An 18,369-nucleotide genomic window follows, 5' to 3' on the forward strand; every position below is an offset into this window, starting at 1 on the left:
TACCACGTCTTTGACACAAACCCTAAATTAGGAACTAACTGCCTCTTTCTGTGGATTAAATCTTTCTCAGAGGCAAAATGAACCTGTAAAACTGCAAGTGTGCAGCACAGTGATTCCACAAGTCTATATGTTTTGCTATGTTTGTCACAAGCATAGCTACCATCTGTCACCATACAATGTTACTAAAATACCATTGCCTATATTCCCTATGCTGTATCTTTTATTCTTATGACTTATTCATTCCATAACTAGGATGGATCTGTATCTCCCACTCCCCTTCACCCATTTTACACATCCCTTCATCTTCCTCCCTTCTGGTACCCATCAGTTTGTTCTCTATGTTTATGAGTGTGTTTCTGCTTTTCTTGTTTATTCATTTGTTTTGTTTTTTAGATTCCATATATAAGTGAAATCACATATTTGTCTTTCTATGACTTATTTCACATAACATAACACCCTTTAGTTTCATCCATACCATTGCAAATGGCAAGATTTCTTTATTTTTTATGACTGAGTAATATTTCATTGTTTGTATATACCATATCTTATTTATTCATTCATCTATTGATGGATGAGTTGCTTCCACATCTTGGCTATTTTCAATAGTGTTGCAATAAACATAGAGGTGCATATATCTTTTGGAATTCCTGTTTTTATTATCTTTGGGTAAGTTCCCAAAGATATATAGACAAATAGATATATATTATATGTAAAATATATGTACACATACATACATGTATACATATTACATGTAATATATATTCATATATATTACTAATCTTATTTATCCATTCATTATATTTATATTTTATCTATTCATTATATCCATTCAGCATATTTAAATCTTAAATATTTGCTTTATTCCTATGGGAAAAAAATGTTGAACAGAGGTTCCCAAAGATGTATCTGGGAAAATTGGAAGAGCTAGTGTCAAATAGCTCATTTCTCCTGATTAAGTGCTTATGTGGAATTGGGAGGAGGTGAGAAAATACGGTCCTTCTTGTTTCTGTATCCCAGATGAATGTGCTGGGCCCCCTTCATTTTATAACAACCCTCCATCAGGCAGAATTTCTCACATAAGAAGCTTGGATAGCATGATACCCCTCTAAGTTTGGGGCTTAGGATTCACGTGGTCTACTAAAACCTAGGTAAATTGCATAGAATATTCTCTCATTAATTTTGTGTTTAATGAATGAAAAAGTGGATAAATAAATGAATGAATGCAAGAACCGGGGGATAGGATATATTTATCTGCTGAAAGAGAAGATATAAGAAAGTATCAGTGAGTCATTTATTGATATAAGTAAGAAAATTTGTAAGGATATATTAATTCATGATGTTGAATAACACTAAATAGAAACACTAAGTAGATACTTTTTTAATCAACAGGTATTTGTTGTGCAAATATTCATTGAAGTCACTATATGAACCAGGTACGCTGAAGTGCTAGGCATTTAGCAGTTAAAAGGGAAGTTTGTGTTTACATTCTGGAGTCTGGGTGAGGTCTTACTGTTTAGTCTTGTAGTAATTCTTAAAATCTGTGTCGTTCTGAGGAGGAGAAGAATGGGTAGGTGATCAAAGAAATGCTTTTATGGAAAAAATGTTTATGACACTTGAATTCGGCTATGTGCAAATATCCTAATTACAAAGATTTTGTATAGAGTGCTTACTGATTGTTTCTAATCAAACAATAAGTAATGACTTGTTTATATAGATAAACATGTCAAAAACTTATGTATGTTCATTTAGTTTTACACTTCTAAATATTCTGACTAATTTTATCTTTTAATTTAAGCATCCTGGTGTCACTAGGCTCAACTAGAAAGACCATTATTTTGAGGTTTCAAAGTCTAATGGAAATTGATTGATATGTGCCATTAAAAAACATTGTGGTTGAGGTTTGTATTTCTAGGGTTTATGCAAAAAAGCTTGTACACACATCACTGAGAACTCCAATTAGATTCATACATTATTTATTAACATAGCATTTTTAAATAGTAATACCTTTGCAGTTTACATATTATAGATCTACTTGGAATTTAATCTTGGAATTTCAGCTTTTGTTTATAGATTTTAATTACACAGCAGAAATATTTTCTAGAAAGTTGTTAAGTATTTGCCCTTATATGAATCATGTATATTAAGAACATCCTTGCCACCAATATATTTGTAAGTGTAAATAAGGTCACTGCAGCATTAAATAATAGTATGAATTATGTGAATGGAGATAGAAATATTTTAAAGAAAAATATGTAGGACACTTGAAAGAAATATATAATTTGGTTATTATCTTTCTGCCAGACAAATAGAAATTCAAGTAACCTCAGTCTCAAACACCACATGTAAATTTCAAATAGCTATGTATAATGGTGAATCAATTGTCATTCTCTATGCAACATAGTCATGTTATTGCATATTATATTCAATTATAACATTATGAAATTTGTAATTAGTGTGATCATATCATTAACAAAAACCAATAATACATTATTGCATTTTTTGTATTTTGCAAATCTCTAGGCCATGTTGGAAAAACTGTAGAAGTCTTTGAAAGGCTTTGCAGATTGAATGTATTACAAGCAGTTTATTTGTTGGGATCCATAGCTGAATAAATAAGTATTTGCCAGGTGACATTGGAGATAATATCTTAAAACTCCAGGAAAAAGTTTGTAGAGCAAGCTGGGAAGAGGATGAAAAGCATCTCAGACCTCAGCAACCACATGAACTGAAGTGTGTAAGCAGGGAAAGGTTCAGTGAACACTGAGTAGTACCTCTTAGCTATACTGACAATAAATTGATGTGTCAGTGGTTGTCAGTCTGTGGACAGACTGAATGACACAGAATTTGAAACTTATTTGGAGAGACAAAGTAGACCCTTAGGATTTTATCCCTTCAAACCATAAAGTTGTATATTTAACATATAAAAATAAATAGTAACATATCCACATATTTCTTTCCCCCCAGAATGAGAACTTCTATGTTTTAAAACATAAAGACTATAAAAATCCTTATTTGATTCTTCACTTTTAATCATTTCATTTAAATTTTATGGCAATCTGTATTCATATAACAGCTTAGAAATCATTTTTGTATGTTGTCAAAAACTTTGGTTTCAGTTTCAGTACTTAAAAGTAGATACCAGTAACTGCGCATGTATTATATTTGAAGAAACTGCTACTGTGAATGAATAGGTACAAGATTCATTTTGTCCTTGATTTCTTTGCCTTCTTTTTTATCATATATCATTTTCATTTGAAATCTTGAGGTAGCTATGTGAAAGTGAGCTGGGTATGAGTGGATATTTAAAGCAAACTGGTAGATATTGACAAGTATCATAAAATGTTTAGTTACTTACTGGTATTGTCTTTTCCAAAGATTTTAAAGAGATGACATGACAGATGGTATCAAATATAATGTATAATTTTTCCTTCAAGGAGAGAGGACATATAAGGAATAGTGAAAGATGTTTGGGTAAATCTTCGCCTCTGTTCAAACCTATTTGTGACTCTGACTCTTGCCCCTAATCAACTTGTGGGCACAGATCTTATCTTCTAAATCCTAAATACCCAGACTCTTAAAAGCTGAGAATAAACTGAGCTTTGATGGGGGGTGGGAGGGATGGGAGGGTTGGTGATGGGTATTGAGGAGGGCACCTGTTGGGATGAGCATTGGGTGTTGTATGGAAACCAATTTGACAATAAATTTCATATTTAAAAAAATCCTAAATATCCAAACAACAGTCTAACAGAGGGATGCCTGGCCTCACTGAATTCCAGTATTTACAGTTTCCTGAATTTCCTGATAGAGGATGCTGTAGGAATACATCTCTTGAGAGTTGTTCAGAATTAAATCAGGCATGTCTTGATTTGTGTAGGCAAATCTCTGCAATTGCTTTATTATTTATTTTAGAATGAGAATCTTCCCCAAATGAGTAGATACATTGGGATGTGTCTTTACTTGGGGATTTGCCTTTCACATGTTTAAACATAGCGATATTTATACATTATTATTTTTGTGGAATAGTACATTTGACATGAAGTATTTATTTCCATTTTTAAATGATAATCTTGCTTTTAAACTTGGAAAGAACATGCACGATAATTGCCATCAAAATATACTGTATAGAAGCAGTTAAGAATACCTTATATATTAACTATATTTTTTCATATATGTAATTCTTTACATCACATGGAATGGAAAATGTTGAAAAGTTCACTGAAATCAAAAAGTCAATAGTTACATAATGAAGAGTCCCAAAACATAAGGGATATTAAAGTATTTTTTTGTATCAGATTTACTAACGGGGGACTGTAATAATGTCTCTTACCACTTTCATAAAGTTATTTCTAGTTCATATAATCAGAGCTCTTAAGTTTCGTTTATCTTTGCATACATACAAAACACATCACAAAAAGCAGATGAGATGATATGGCTTCCGCAAATGTTATTTATTGTCTAAATGAAGCTAAATATATTTACAAATCTTTAAAGAGAAATACTTCAGTTATCTAAGAAAACTTGAAGAACTTAAGAATACCCTTGGGGCGCCTGGGTGGCTCAGTCGGTTGAGCGGCTGACTTCAGCTCAGGTCACGATCTCGAGGTCAGTGAGTTCGAGCCCCGCGTCCGGCTCTGTGCTGACAGCTCGGAGCCTGGAGCCTGTTTCGGATTCTGTGTCTCCCTCTCTCTGACCCTCCCCCCTTCATGCTCTGTCTCTCTCTGTCTCAAAAATAAATACATAAACGTTAAAAAAAAATTAATAATAAAAAAAAAAGAATACCCTTAAAGGGAATTCCCATGCTATTTTAAAAATTACTCTTAATTCTATATTGCTTTGGGTTTTGCTTAATAAATTTACAAGAGCAAATAAATGTTTTTTTTATACTGATATATGTTTAAGGGTATATAGTTTTAATACGTGTTTCTTCGTGGTGACATATACTCCTAATAGTGAAAAACTTCTAAATATTTAAGGATTTTTTTTGCTGTGGTATGTGTTAGGTAGTGAATAAATGTGACGATTCTTTGATAAATATTATCCTTTAAGGTATGGAATTCATACCAACTAAGGAAGTTACATGCTTAAAAATATAGGCAACAGTCTGTAAAAATGTCCGAATTTCATTTAAAACTGGTTACTATTTTTCTCAGAAAGTTAGTGATACAGTATTTGCCTCTTAGGAAAATTAAATTACTAACCGGTAATTATAGTTCTCTGAATGTAATATTCTCAGTGGATTTATATTAACTATCTTGGGGCATTTTGACATAAGTTCTGAACAATTGTATCTTAAATTTGTCTAGTATCTTTCTGTAAAGGCACTCCTTTATTTTTCCTTCCCAGCTGTCTTGTGAAGTAGATTCACTTAACCCAGATATAGTTCTTTAAGGCACAGGAATTTTGAAATATAGGCCCAGGTTCATAATGTCATTTATAGAGCTGGCATTAAAATTAGTGCCTGATAACTCTTAGTGAATCTCTACTCCTTTACGTTGAGTCTGACTTTGTATTTGCTTAATTATGTAGCAAAGCAATGTAAATGGAATGTACTAATCCTTAGAAGACAGTAATTTTAAATACCCCTTACCCAAACTAACACGTGTGGTAATTTTTAAGCATTTAATTCAGTATGACATTTTATATATTAAACTGTGGATTACTTATTAAAATACATTGTAAAAATTGTATATAGCATAGAAATTCAATTATTCTGTAATGAGATAGAAAGCATAATATATGAGAATCTCTAGATTCTATGGCAAAAATATTGAAACATAATTGCCCTATTCACAGGCATATGAACAATAAAAAGTACCCTTTGAGGAATCATAAATAGTAAAATACATATTTCTAACGAATCAAATTTTTCTATAGTATAATATAGCTAAGGGGGAAGTAATGGCTTTGTGAAAATAGTAAGACCATTAGTCTTAATATACAGCTGTTTCAGGGAAATTTTTAAAAGCTTAAAATCTTCTAAATTCCAAATGTTTGCTTACTGTTACCAAGTCAAAATATATTTTCTTCCATTTATATACAAATCTGTAAGTTAAATATTATTTGAAAACAAAACAACAGCAACTACAAAAACATGAGCTCACTCATCAATAGAGGTAGGAGTACTGACGAATGCCATTATTTTAGATACTTGGATGGTAAAAATACCAATCATGCACTGGGTTTTATCCTCATTTTTCTAGAGCAACATTCAATCTATTTTGATTTTATAGAATAAAATTAAAATAGATTTATTTACTTATGCAATCATCTGGAAACAAATGTTCAGTTTAGAGGAAAAATATTTAGTAACTAAATATTCTGAAGCAGATTTTCACACTGTTGAAGCATGCCTTAGTTTACTCAAAAATAGAAATTAAATCACTAACCGATAATTATAGCAATTATTATTGCCTGATAAGAAATAATTATTTCCTAAAGCTTTTCCCAATATATATGAAGCTGTGAGGTTAACTTTTATTTTTCAAATGAATATTACTGTTTCTTTTTTTAAAAAGAATGGATAATTTCAAAAGACTGCAAAATAAAGCTTGACTTTCCTATAAAAGTTTTGAAACTTATGGGGTAATTAGAGGACCTTTCCCTCTAATAATGAATTATTAGGTGGAAAAATATAGTATAAATTCAAATGAAAATGCCCAGCTCTAAATTCCTTTTCAAAATTGGGAAATATTTATTATATGATCACTAGAGATGGTTATTTCACATTATTTTTACTTGATTGGAACAGAAATAGACAAGAAAATGGGTATACAATCAGATGTGAAAAGTTCTACCAAGGATTAGGCTGCTTTTCTCATGGAGCTTGGAGACTAAACACTGCAATGCACTAAGATCAAATGGAACCTTTCTATTAGGACATAAAAGTGATAATGTTAACTGTAAAGTTATTTCCGAAAGCATTATAATGTGCATAATTTTCTATATTGTCGTTTTTTTTAAGTTTATTTATTTATTCTGAGAGAGAGACAGCACAATCATGGGTGGGACAGAGAGAGAGGGAAAGATAGGATCCCAAGCTAACTCCATGCTCTCAGCACAGAGCCTGACAGGGGGCTTGAACTCATGAACCATGAGATCATGTTCTGAGCCAAGATCAAGAGTCAATCACTTAATTGATTGAGCACCAGGCACCGTATATTGTCATGTTTTTATAACATTATTGATAATGCCCACATAGTATTCAAGTGAATATATATATAATTTTAACATTCAGGGTTTTTTTTTTTTTTTTCTAATTTTTTACCATTTATATAGTATTTGAGAAATATAATTCAGGCATTTAAAAACACATTTTATTTTATGAATCGAAACAAAATTCATACTGATTTATTTGGTTTTCTTTAAAACACATCTTTTGCTTAAATTTTATCTAATCTGTAAATTTGCCTTGGTGGTGCTGATGCCCAAGTCATCATTTTCTTTCTTTACTATCTTAATCATATTTTGGGGCTCCATGTAAGTGTGCTATAGATTCTGAATAAGGTTGAATGAATATATCTCACATCACTTTCAACACAACCTGAGTTTTTCTTTTGTAAAAGTCATCACATTCATCCTTCTTTGTATTACTCATTGAAATATTAGATACACAAAGTGAAATTCCATGCTAATTATCTGGCATATAGTAGGCATTTAATACATATTTGAAAAGCCAATAAACAAATATAACAGTTCTAGCACTTATTCCATAACTGCTGAATTTTAGTAAAATTTTATTATATTTTCATTTCACTTAAACTTGTGTCCATGGATCTATGCTTATTTACATAATTATGCTTTTAAGAGTTCCGTTCTTAGTTCAATCCTCATACTAAATTAAATGTATTATCTGAAAAATAATTTTTACATAGACAAAATAACGTTTTGAAACTTAAGCAACCTTTTATCACTCTTTGTAAGGATTATAATGTAAGATGATGAAAGATGATTTCCCTGTAGGAAGTAAAACGTCTCACTATTCATATTTTTCTGTGAAAACCACCAAAAGAATTTTGAAATAAGATTGCGAAAAACATATAATGATTTTCAGTGTATTGAGAAAACAGTTCATCAAGTAAGACTATAATAGTACTATTTTATCGTGGAAACTTTTTCTTTTTGTCAGTATTATTCATTCACAGAAAGTATTGAGCAAATTATATTTCTTTGCCATAGAGAACTCAAAAGATGTTTTCTCCTGTGCTGATAATATAGTATCATTGTCAGAGACTAAGAACCCTCAAAAGAAAAATGGCCCTACCATCTAACTACTGTCAGAGAAAGTAGTTCAAGACTGACTACTTTAAATTAAAGTTAAATTAAACAACATTTTTAAATTAAATTTAAAATTAAAACAACATTTTTAGCTCTGCTCTGCTATTGTATTGTCATCCTTCCAACATCTCCATGCATGGGTCAAATTATTTATTTACCTAGGAGTAAATTTTACAAACACCTTACCCTGAAGAAGCCTTTGATAGTAAGTTACGCTGCAGAAAATTACATGTGTCCTTGATAAAACATTGTGACTTTTCAATGTATCTGATGGTAGATTGATAACATCCGTTTAAAAAAAAAAAAATAGGGGAAATGCTTTGTGCCCTTTCTCTGCAGTGCTGAACTTTGAGGCTTGGTATATTTGTTTGCCCTTATGTTGGATGGAACTGACCCAGATGTGCTTTTAGAGAAAAAAAATCTTGGCTTGGGCATTTCTCACTAATCCCACTTACATGAGCAAGTTGAGTGTTTAATCACAAGTTTTGTCTAAGTGTCTTTATATAACAGAGTTGAATTTTAATGCTATTTCCTGCTACCAAGACCATAAGAGTTAATAAACCTGCTATAATTTGGTAAACAATATGCCTATTTTACTCAAGTTTCGAAAGCCTGGACCTTCTGAGCAGAAAATTCATTTCTCTGGATAATCAAATTTTTGTGCTTAGACCAAGCCAGCTTTCTAGAGTGGGGACCTTAGATGACAAGGTTTTGGTCCCTGAACTATTTTTTTTTTCAATGGTCTTTTAAAAAATACACATAAAATATGTTGGCAAACATTTGTGAAGCTAATAAGCTAAGGTTACAGTTTTTTTCTTTCAAACAAAATTATGCTTGCCATCTTCCACTATATTGTTGAATGGCTCCTTGAGTCTATATAGACACATTAGGTGCTTTACACCCTAATTCTTAACTTGAATAGCCTCAAAATGTGGTCCAAAATAAATCAGCCAACATCACTGAAATATATTGAGTCTGGAAAGTTTTTGAGAGTGACTACTGGCTTCATGATAATTAAAAGCTACAAGGTTGCAGAGATTTTTCTATTAAAAATGGAATATTTCTTCATATGTGTTGTATTTTTAACGGCTTCTTGTTATCTAGCACAACATGATAGAATGACAAATTTCATAGGAATAGAATAATGGGTATCTTTATACATATATGCAGTCAAAAATAGCTTTTCTCATTTAAAGCGCTTTATAGACACTAAATAATCCTTCTGACCTTCCACCGAAGTAAGCATTGTAATCCTTATTATAGAGATGAGACACAGAAAGGTTTATCTACTTGCTTATTGACACATAACTGTAGAGGTGGAACTCGGATTAATCATCTATATTTGGTTCTTATTCATTCCTAGGCAGCCTCATGTAAAGAGCCATTCTTATCAATAGATTTAAGGATTAAAAGATTCTGCATGTATGGTTATATCTTTTTATTATTTTAGCAAAAATTTAACACAAATATGAATATTTTACTTAAACATTGAAATATAATTTCAAGTAAAACACTTGAAATTATAGGAAAACCTCATGGTGTGATATAGAGTCTCAAGCAGCAATTGCATGATATACAATACTGGATTTACTTTTGTGTCTCTAAAACCTCATGGTTTGTCCAAATTTATACTCCAAAAAGATTATATACTTAAAGCTGATATTGTATAATAAACTTGACTTTTAAACTAGCAATATTCATCTTGTACTTTCTTGTTCAATTTATAAAAATCTAAATAAAAACTAAAGGTAAATGCATTATCCTATTAAATTAGTTCCATATTACTGTACCTTTAAGTAATTATTTTTGTACTACAGCATTGCCTGCTGTCAAAAAAAATTAGGTTACCTGGGGATGAATATTCTCTAATGGGAAGATCACCAGACTGCAGTCATGGGTGAGCCCCGTTTCTATTCTTAGAATCTCTCAATAATGCCCAGTCTAATCTTCTGCAAGACTTTTTAACGGTCTCCACTTTTGTTTCTTAAGTTGTAAAAAGAGAATTCAATTCAATTCAACACATATTTGTGATTACTTACTAGCAAAGTAATATAAAGAAAATAAGGGGACACAAAAACTAAGAATAGAGTCCTCCTTGAGATACTAAGTATCCAATGTAAAGACATTAGAAAAACAACTATTTTGATAAAGTAAATAAAATTTATAGAATTCAAAGAGGAATGATTATTGTAGGTGAGCCCAGAGATAATTTCCCTAAATGCAAAGTGTTTAAGATGGCATTTAGATTTTGAGGTGATAGGACATTGATTGGTAGAAGTGGTAAGAAGAATCTAGGTGGAGTAAAGCTTGTGTTGGTAGTGTGATTGTATGTGGAGTAAAGAAAAATATTGTGGAACTAAATTGTGAGAGACTTTTAAGACAAGGGTAAGAAGTTTGAATTTTATTTTCCAGGCAATGGTACACATTGAATGGTTTTTTTTCCCCCAGTATTTATTTATTTTGAAGGAGACAGAGAGAGAGAGAGAGAGAGAGAGAGAGAGAGCGAGCATGAGCAGGAGAGTGGCACAGAGAGAGGGAGACACAGAATCCAAAGCAGGCTCCAGGCTCTGAGCTGTCAGCACAGAGCCTGATGCGGGACTGGAACTCACCAGCCATGAGATCATGACCTGAGCCTATGTCGGATGCTTAACAGACTGAGCCACCCAGGCGCCCCTACACGCTGAATGTTTTAAAGGATAGATCTGCATAATCATCTGCACCTACAATTGCTGCTTAGAAAGAAACTCTGTGGCTGCTTCTAATGGTGGCTGTGTGTGTGAGGAGGTGGAAGATCTCAACTAGGACAATGGCAGCGAGGATGAAATACTACACAGATTTATATAAATGCATGTGTGTAAATGTGTATAACGTATTAATAACAATGATATATATTCAACCTCTGAACCTTTCAACCCCTGAAATACATATATTTACACATATACATGTAATACACATATATGATATGTGTATATATTATACATATACCTGCACTTCAGAAATTGAATAGACAGGGATTGACAAATCACAGGATGAATGTGGAATAGAAAAGAGACAATGTTACTTTACAATTACGTAAAAGATTTCTAAGACCATTTTGTAAAACAACTCAAAACTCTTCAAAACAAAGGATTTCTTGTAATTGTAAAATATGACTAATAATTTCAACTCATTTATGCAACAATATGAGATGTTTTAGATTTGAGCAAGTTTCTTTCTTTTCTGATCTAAGTGTTACTGACTCATTTAATTCAGTCTTTCTGCTAAAGATTCTTGAGTTTTCTCTTGACCAATATGTCATTCTGACATTTTAGAATGTTGAGTCATCATTTTTTATTGAGTGACTGACAATTTGATAAATTTCTGGACTATCGTATACACATGTACAAATATATCTGGCATTTCACAAATAAAAAATGATAAGACATTTTTAAAGAGTAAGTAAGGAATTTAATTTTATTTAAAGAAAAGTCATTGAAGCATAAAGAAATGAGGTATTTGAGCCCTGCAGTTATGTGAACAATTCAATCTTTAAGGCTGAAGCCACGGGCAAATGTCTGTTCTTAAAACCAATTTCTTTCCAAATAATGCCTGATTCATTTGTATGTAGCATATATAACTATGTGTCTTAGTTGTGTTGCTGTTAGCAATCATTTTGTTTACGTATGACTTGGACTGCTTGGTCCTTAGGCTAAAACTTTGTCTTTTTTATATTCCACATGATATTTAGGACAGCCTTAGAATAAGAGAAACACAGGAATTTTAAGGAACTCAGGAGGTCATCTATTTCAACCTACCGGTTGGAAACACCTTTTGTGATGCTTTTGGTGTCTTACTCTTTTGTTTATTCTTGAAATTGGACAATGAGCTGACTCCTTTCCAAAGCAGTCCATCTCATTTTGTGCAGGTCTCTGGATTAGAAAGTTTATTATTAAACTGAGCTGGAAGTTGCTTCATTTCAACTTCTAAACATTGGCTCTTTGTTTTTTGAGAAACACAGGACTGTAGTTCTTCTTTAATATAACAGACCTTCAAATACTTGAGGACTCCTATCATGCCCTTTTAGAAAGTGAGAAGTATAGCAGTGCGTGGGTGGCTTGGTTGAGCATCTGACTCTTGATTACGGCTCAGGTCATGATTCTGGGGCTGTGGAATTGAGCCCTGTGTAGGGCTCTACACTGAGCGCGGTGCCTGCTTGGGATTCTATCTCTGTCTCTGTCTCTCTTTTCTGTCTCTCTCTGTCCCTCTCCCCAGTGCTCTCTCTCTTTCTAATATATATATATATATATATATATATATTTTTTTAAATATATATCTCATATATATAATATATTACATATATAATATCTCTTTCTAATATATAATATTATATATTATATATAATAATATATATGTATATATACAGTGCTCTCTGTTTCTTATATATATATATATATTTTTTTAAATATATATATTTAAAATAAATTTCTATCTCTATCTATATATAAAGAAAAGTGAAAATGACATATGAATGGGGTAAATGGTCAGGTTATAATCCTTTGTTTATGTATTTGTTTTCTAGCTAGAAAGCCTCAGAAAAATAAGATGCAGTGTTTGATGGATAACTGTTTATTTTTCCCACTGTATTAATGTGGGTTTGGTTTTCCCCATAAGACAATTTCTGTTGGTTTCTTAACACCAGCTGGCTCATTTCTTCATTGACCTTTTTTTTAAGCACTGAAATACGGACATGAAGGTGAACATAAGAGAACTAAACAGCTGCATTGAATTGAACTAATATTCTGTATTTTGCCTTTTAATTACTCTTTACTTAATATAAATATTAAAATTTGCTATAAAATTTATCTGCTCTTTTAAGCTTACTAATTTCAGTATTGACATTAAGAAATTTGGAATATTTTACAGTTATCGTTGATTCTGTATAAACATAATGCAAAGGAAAATTTTCCAAATTTATCACTGTAGAAAATGATACAGAATTACCTCAAAAAGTTCAAGGTAGAATTGCCATATGATCTAGCACTTCCACTTTAAGGTGGATACCCAAAAGAAGCAAAAGCAGAGACTCAAAAGATGTGCATATGCCCATTTTCATAGCAGCATTACTTACAATAGCCAAAAGGTAGAGGCAACCCAAGTGTCCATTAATTTCTAAGGAAATGTGGTACATAAATAAAATTCAAGGACTGAACCTTGGAGATATGCCAAGAGAAATAAGCCACTCACAAAAGAACCTCTTATATGAGGTTCCTCTTATATGAAGTTTCTAGAGTAGTCATATTGTTAGGAGGAGAAAGTAGAATGGCAGTTACCAAGAGCTGAGGGGAGGGAGAAATGGGCAATTAATGTTTAAAGAGTACAGAGTTTCAGTAGGGGAATATGAAGTTCTAGAATGAGGGTGCTTAATGTCACTTAAAATTGTTAAAATGGTAAATTTTAATTTCTGTATATATTACCTCAATTAAAAAGAGAGATGATTATTTATTCCAGTGGAAAATGAAATAATACAAAGAGCAGAGTAATGAAGGTAAAGGAAATTCTGATAAAAGTGTGTGTGTGTGTGTGTGTGCACTTCTGCATGTGTGTGTCACATCTAACAATTTGTATAAATGATACAATAGTTGATCTGAGTCATATCCTAATATTATGATACATGGACCATTAGAAAATTGAAATAGTCAAGAGAACAAATCAATGATATTTAAAACTATGGATTAGACCAATGCAAAATTTTGATAGATTCATTTAATAGGTTTTGAAAAGTTATCTTGAGTATTCTGAGAAAGGCTTGTCTTTATCATGCAATAGGTTGCCTTGTCACTTTGTAATACTACAATCACTATGAACCATAACCCTTTTCCAACTCATAAAGATGATCTGTAGATTTATATCTAGACTTCTTTTGATATACTATGTTTTCTGTTATGCAGGTATTGCCTTTATCCTTGGATTGTATAAGCTAAGGCAAAATTAGGTCAATTCTATTAGGAATAATTTTAAAAGCGGTATCTTTGAAACAGTTTTATTCAATGAGATACTCTAAGATGAATGTCAGAAACCTCACTTTTTTCTATCAGTGATGTGCAGTTTGCTGTGGGGTTTTATAATTTTATGAAACTGATGACTTGATTGCTTTGGGGAAATTCACATGCAGATTTTACCTTGAAGAGTCAAAAAGCATTGCTAAATGATGGATCAAGTGTAATGGGATTAAGGATTTTTTCCATCCTTTTTATATTAATTACCCATCCATAAAGAGAGAAACTAATCACCCTGTCCCCGACTAATGCTCTGTAGGCTTTTGATATCTGTTTGATGAAACTATCACAAAAGATAAAGCTGGGAAAATTATTTTCTACCTTAGATACGCATGTAGCACTGGAGTTGACAGGATTTCAGTTCTGAGACCAAATGAATATGAAGTGATGAGATGCCACCTTGCACAGAGAAGCAAACCTGAACAGCAATCTTTGATATTAAACATAAGCATGAATGTATGTTTTTGAAACCCAAATCCTACTGACCATTAATGAGGCTCTGCAGACATAAAGCTGTGGCCACCTGAACTTTGGCGATGAGAGAACATGTACATACAGGATGGTATGGGATCCTTATCTTTCCATAGCAATAGTCTGTCTATCCTACTTAGGCCTAGCAAGTCCTAGGAAATAATAACTGTCTAAAATTTTAACATAACAAGAATACTTGTTCATCTATTGTGACTCACTTGTATATATACAATATTTTTTTTCAGTTATTCCATGTGCAAAGTGATAGTCGAAAACTACTGGGGAGAAATACCCCATTAACTATTCCTGGTATAGGGGAGCTAGATTCTCCTGTATGTGTATGAGTGGGTGGCCATTTACTTTCAAACTGTTTTGTTTTAGTGTGATCTTGATTAGAGATTTAATATTAGAAATGCAAAAAATTTGCCTGTACTCATGTTGAGAAATAAGTATGTAAGTATATAATAGTATATAAGTATATAATCCCATATATAGGCAGCTACTATCTGCATAACAATCTTATGTAACACTAGGAGATATTATAAATAAATGTAGAGAGCAGTTATTTTCCTTCCATATATGCATTAAATGTAGCATTAAACGTTTTAAAAACATGAATGCAATCTAAGTGCCTCTGAATATATAGTATTGGGGCCATATTAGGATAGTACTTCTTTGTAATAAATTATGAGTAGTATAAAATATTTAGAGTGAGTTACTATCTATTTCAAATCTATGTACTGAAGAGATTAAAAGATGGTTTTTGGATAGATTCCTTCCACATATGCCTAGAATTGACACCAGAACGGGGCACCTAGGTGGCTCAGTTGGTTAAGCATCTGACCCTTGATATCAGTTCAAGTCATGATCTTATGGTAGTGAGATTGAGCCCTGTTTCAGGCTCTGTGCTGAGCGTGGAGCCTGTTTGCTATTCTTTCTCTCCCTCTCTCTCTGCCCCTTCCCCACTTGTGTGCATATGCATGCTCGCTCTCTCTCTCAAAATAAATATAAAAACTTAAAAAAAAAAAGAAAAGAAAAGTGACACCAAATGGACAATATATGGTCAAATATATGAAATTAACACTGAATGATCAAATGTATATAATACCACCTAAAACCCAAAAGTAAATTTGATTTATATTTTGTATATATAATACCAAACCAGCTATCTTAGTGCTTATGTTTAGATTATCTTTGTCATGTAATAGGATGTTAAAATGACAAATTGTACAAATTCAGCTTCTTTCATTTGAGAGGATTACTTTAGTACTTTATTCACATTTATGGTCCTAAAAATATTTCCTAGCACCTACTCCATGCAAAAGCAGTATTATGGGAACTAGGGATATGAAATGTATAACATACAGGTTTAAAACACAGAAAAGTACATAAGAAATAATTTGTTGGTATTACATTACCATACTTGGTAAAATATTTTTTTTATCTTATATTCTATCTAGCTGGGCAGGCAGAAAAAAATGAGTACAATATAGAGTATGTTATATAGCATTAAGTACCTCACTGAGAAGACAACTTTTGATACCTAAAGGAAGCATAGAATTAGAAAAGTTTTTTCAAGCTGAATAAAGGAAAAAGAACCTACCCTACCTTCTCTCACTTGTCCACTTCTAAATAGTTAGATATAATTTTTCTCTGAATTTAAATGTTTAGTTTTCACTATTGCTGTTGATAATTCACAAAGTTCTACAGGATTTTTATGTACTATTAGAAAGCACTCCTCAAATGACACAGTTTGGGGAGAGACTGGACTGGACTAAAATCTATGAGGCAGAGAGAGAGGGAGAGAGAGAGACTGACCAATCAATTGAGATCATGACAAACATGATGTCTAAAAACCGAGAGACTCAAAAGACCAACATTGGACAATATCTGTATAAAAATTTTAGGAACTGGTAAATGTAAAATGTCCTGATTAAGAGTAAGGAACGAGAATACAGGGGCGCCCTTGCAATTATCTCCTTCTCTCTCTGCCCCTCCCTTGCTCATGCTCTCTTTTTCTTAAAATTAATAGTAAAATAATATAAATAAAATAAATATAAATAAATATAAAATAAATTAAATAAAAATAAACTTTTTTTTAAAGAATGAGAATACAATTTAGGCTTCAAATGTATAGTGCTGTTTCTTCTGATGTTAATCACCTTTTTATGTATTATCCAATACTTCTTGAAATGTAACCCAGAAGATTTTAGCTGAGATAGTGACAAATCCTTAGGAACCATGTGATACTATTACTTCCAGGGTGTAAGTTATTAGTGCTTAAAAGAGTATGTGATAGAAAACTTTCATGGAACTACGTAGTGACAAAAAAGAGGCTTTATGATTCATTTCTGATAAATTTGTACATAAGATGCAAAATAACTGAAAAAAATAGACTAAAAACTTATTTGAAGTCTTAAATGAATGCAGCAACTCTAGTGGAAAAAAATGATTGATAATATAGGAATAAGCTGATGATAATTTTATGAAGGCAAAGTAGAATATGCATACAAATGAGCATGCCACAGCCACTTAAAAAGTCAAATAAATTGATATTTATAAGAATAAAATACAACTGAATTTAAAAAAAATTCTCCATAAAAACACATTTCATGGTTCTAAAATTCATTTGTTCAATTAATTAATAAAAACCTATCAGAAGGCAACTAAATGGGAGATGCTGCCTCCATGTTGGCAAATGAGTATAAAAAATATGGATAAGATCCATCCATCTTCTGGAGCTTATCTTTCATTGAGATGAAAAAAAATAACAAATAAGATAATATGTTCTACAAGTAGAAGAGTTAGAGAGAGTTAAAAGAGAGGGAGTTACTTTGGAGAGGGTAATATACCTGAAGAGTTAATGAAATTCTTTCAGAGTGGATAGCATAGAAATTGAAAATTAAATGTCAAGGTATCACACCTTTGAAAAACCTTGGGGAAGTTCTCTCAATGAATAAGGGAATATTTAGTGTAAATTTAGTGCAGACTGTTTGAAGTCCCTCGATGGGAAAATTTGCATTTCCTAATTATTCACTATTTTCTTAAACTTTTGTAGAGATATCAAGAAGTTTATCAACAGAAAAAAATTCCCATTGATTTCTTTAAGAATGCTTCCCTTTCTTATCCTATCCCATATATATATATATATGGCATTATAGCATTGCCCACAATTTCCCCATAGGAATTCTATAGGAGATATGGGGATAAGATGATATAAATCAAATGTCTAAGAGAAGAATTAAAAACATATATATGTACTTTTAATTTGAAAGTATATAAACACTTTATATGTTTTTAAAATATGTCATTATTTATTTTTTAAGTGTCATACATATTAAATAATACATATCACATATGCAAATATATATTCTTATGTAGATAATATATCAATATTAATAGGAAATAAAATGGTAAAGGCTAAATTAATGGCAAATTTATAAGGAGAAATAAGATATATACATAGCTTCATGGGTCTCCCCCAAAATACTTATTGATTGTAGTGTTTATAGCATATAACCACAATTCTTTGAAACTACTTCCTTCAGGATGAGAAGGTTAATTCTCCTCCTCTTCAGTGAGGGCTGGA

This window comes from Panthera leo, chromosome C2 (assembly GCF_018350215.1).
Source record: "Panthera leo isolate Ple1 chromosome C2, P.leo_Ple1_pat1.1, whole genome shotgun sequence".
NCBI classification, from domain to species: domain Eukaryota; kingdom Metazoa; phylum Chordata; class Mammalia; order Carnivora; family Felidae; genus Panthera; species Panthera leo.